Source organism: Saimiri boliviensis, chromosome 14 (genome assembly GCF_048565385.1).
Source record: "Saimiri boliviensis isolate mSaiBol1 chromosome 14, mSaiBol1.pri, whole genome shotgun sequence".
NCBI lineage: Eukaryota > Metazoa > Chordata > Mammalia > Primates > Cebidae > Saimiri > Saimiri boliviensis.
In genome coordinates, this window is record NC_133462.1 from 4,863,790 (window position 1) to 4,867,403 (window position 3,614).

The following is a 3,614-nucleotide window of genomic DNA, read 5'->3' on the forward strand; positions in this document are numbered from 1 at the left end:
CCTGAACCCAGGAGGCGGAGGTTGTGGTGAGCCGAGATCGCGCCATTGCACTCCAGCCTGGGTAACAAGAGCGAAACTCCGTCTCAAAAAAAAAAAAAAAAAAAAGGAAAAAAGAAAAAAAGCAAAGCCAAAACAAAACCCGACATCATGCAAGTCTGATTAGAAGAGAACACATGGACACAGGGAGGGGAGCACTACACACTGGGGTCCGTTGGGGGGAAATGGGGGAGGGGCGGGGGGGTGGGGAGGTGGGAAGAGATAGCATGGGGAGAAATGACAGATACAGGTGAGGGGACGGAAGGCAGCAAACCACACTGCCATGTGTGTACCTACGCAACAATCTTGCATGTTCATCACATGTACCCCAAAACCTAAAATGAAATAAAAAAAAAAAAGAAGCACATTCTGCAAGTGTCTTACCAAGATCAGCACCCACTTCCAGCTTGCTTTTCTCACACAGTTACCCGCTAAAGGGGGGCGCGTTCGATGTTTTTCTTTTAGACAGCAGAACGCACCACCCTTTAGAGGGTCACAGCATGACATCTTCTTGCTCCAGGACCGTGGGTTTTTGTGAAATTTTCCCTGATCAGGTGAAAATGGACACACAAAAAAGATGCATTTATTGGCCCTGTTTGCCTGTTTCTGGAATCCAGAATATCAACCCCTAAAAAGACCATCTCTAGTTCCTTGCTTCAAAGGCTCAGCAGGTTAGCCTTGTTCATGAAGGAGCAATGCTCCTGAGAGGCTGAGGCAGGAGAATCGCTTGAACCTCAGAGGCGGAGGTTGTGGTGAGCCGAGAGCGTACCACTGCACACCAGCCTGGGCCACAGAGAGAGACCCCAGCCGAAAAAAAAAAAAAAGGTCCTTGAGGAATCGCCTATACACCATGGAATACTATGCAGCCATCAAAAACGATGAGTTCGTGTCCTTTGTAGGGACATGGATGAACCTGGAAACCATCATTCTCAGCAAACGGACACAAGAGCAGAAAATCAAACACCGCATGTTCTCACTCATAGGCGGGTGTTGAACAATGAGAACACATGGGCACAGGGAGGGGAGCACTACACACTGGGGTCCGTTGGGGGGAAATGGGGGAGGGGCGGGAGAGCGGGGAGGTGGGGAGAGATAGCATGGGGAGAAATGCCAGACATAGGTGATGGGGAAGAAGGCAGCCAATCACACTGCCACGTGTGTACCTATGCAACAATCTTGCATATTCTTCACATGTGCCCGAAAACCTAAAATGCAATTAAAAAAGAAAAAAGAAGACCATCTCTAGTTCCCTGCTTCAAAGGCTCAGCAGGCTAGCCTTGTTCATCAAAGGGCAATTCTCCTGAGTTACGTTTCCAAAGAGAAGAAGCAGTGCCCACTAGACATACCTTATCTTTCACCAAGAGAATTGGGCAGGATTTCTAGAGAACAGCAATGGATGTTGAGCCAAATATTCACTGAGTTCCAGGACAGCGATACACGCAGTCCTGATGGGAGCATCCAAAATGGAATCTAAGATGCTGAAGAACATTATCGCACAAACATCCTCCAGGACGGGCTATGTTGTGAACGCTCCTTTCTAAAATTTGAGCTGAAATAAACAAGTACGGGTGGAGCGCGGTGGCTCACAACACTAAATCCAGCACTCTGGAAGGCCAATGTGGGAGAATCGCTTAAGCTCACAAGTTCAAGACCAGAACGGGCAACATGGTAAAACCTCGTGTGTACTAAAATACAATAGTTACCTGGGTGGGGTGGTGCGCGCCTGTCGACAGTGACTCCAGTGGCTGAGGTGGCGGGTGGAGGTTGCAGTGAGCCGAGATGGGAACACTGCCCTCCAGCCTGAGTGACAGAGCCAGACCCTGTCTCAAAACAAAAGGAAACCACAAGAACAAAGAAATTAAAAAAAACATCCGCCAGGTGTGGTGGCTCACATCTGTAATCCTAGCACTTTGGGAGGCTGAGGTGGGTGGATCACCTGAGGTCAGGAGTTCAAGACCAGCCTGGCCATTATGGTAAAACCCCATCTTTTTTTTTTTAAATGTCATCACCCTCTTTCAGATAGCAAATATTCTTTTACATCATCTGCATGAAACCCTATCTTTAAAAAAAAAGAAAAAGAAAAAAGAAAAAAAATATCGAAAGTGGCTTACAAGTATTCTCTGTATGTAGAAGAGGGTTTTGTAGGTATGACTATATCATATATGATAACCATATATGATAATCTATATATCATATTTTTTAAGAACCTGTCTGAAAAAAAGAATGCTCCCTATACTGTATGCTCACATGAAAAATATTTCCTTCACCTAAGTGCTTGATTTCGCAGCACACATAAAAATTGGGAGGCTGGGCAGGGTAGCTCATGCCTGTAATCCCAGCACTTCGGGAGGCTAAGGCAGGTGGATCACCTGAGGTCTGGAGTTTGAGACTAACCTGGCCAACACGGTGAAACTCCGTCACTGCGAAAAGTACAAAAATTAGTTAAATGTGGTGGCCCGCACCTGTAATGTCAGCTACTCAAAAGGCAGAGGTAGCAGTGAGTGGAGAATATTCTACTGCCCTTCAGACTGAGCCACAGAGCTGTAGCAAGAAAAAAATCAATGTGGGCGGGCCACTTGAACCCAAGAGATCTAGGCTTTAAGTGTTACCACACTCCAGGCTGGGCAACAGACACCCTAAACAAAAACAAAACCCCAACCTCGTGCAAGTCTGGTTATAAGGATGTCCTTCAAATGTATTACCAAGATCGGCATCATCTTCAATGTTGTTTTTCTCAGACAGTAACTCTCTAAAAGGAAGCACTTTGTTTTATTTCAGACAACAAGGAGTGCTTCCCATTGGAGAATCACCGCATGAGATCTTCCTTCCCCAGCACTCCGGGTTTTTTGCTGGAATTTTCCTTACCAGGTTAAACTGGACACACCAATAAAGATACTTTTATTGCCCCTGATTGCATGTTTTCTGGAATCTAGAATATAACCCACTAAAAGAACAATCTCCAGGTCACTGTTTCAAAGGCTCAACAGATTATGTCTCCAAGGAGAAAAAGCCATGCCGAATAGTTATACTGTATGTTTGAGCAAGGGAATTGGGCAGGATGTTTTGAGAACAGCAATGGATTTTTAATTTCCTTTTTTTTTTTTTTTTTAAATAAAGACAGGGCCGGGCGCGGTGGCTCAAGCCTATAATCCCAGCACTTTGGGAGGCTGAGGCGGGTGGATCGCAAGGTCAAGAGATCGAGACCATCCTGGTCAACATGGTGAAACCCTGTCTCTACTAAAAATACAAAAAACTAGCTGGGCGTGGTGGCGCGTGCCTGTAATCCCAGCTACTCAGGAGGCTGAGGCAGGAGAATTGCCTGAACCCAGGAGGCGGAGGTTGCGGTGAGCCGAGATCGTGCCATTGCACTCCAGCCTGGGCAACAAGAGCGAACCTCCGTCTCAAAATAAATAAATAAATAAATAAAGACAGGGTTTCACCATATTGGTCAGGCTGGTCTTGAACTCCCAACCTCAGGTGATCTGCCCGCCTTGGCCTCCAAAGTGCTTGGATTACAGGCGTGAGTCACCACACTCGGCCAGCAGTGGATTTTGAGCTAGTGTTCACCTGAGTTCCAG

General features: G+C 46.5%; 1 non-coding gene across 1 annotated transcript; it reads right to left on the bottom strand.

Annotated features, from left to right (window-relative positions):
• Positions 1 to 1,994: 1,994 nt before the first annotated feature.
• LOC120362875 (small nucleolar RNA SNORD24) lies at positions 1,995 to 2,084 on the bottom strand. Its single transcript, XR_005578668.1, has one exon. It is a non-coding gene; the product is annotated as a small nucleolar RNA SNORD24 (small nucleolar RNA).
• Positions 2,085 to 3,614: the final 1,530 nt, after the last annotated feature.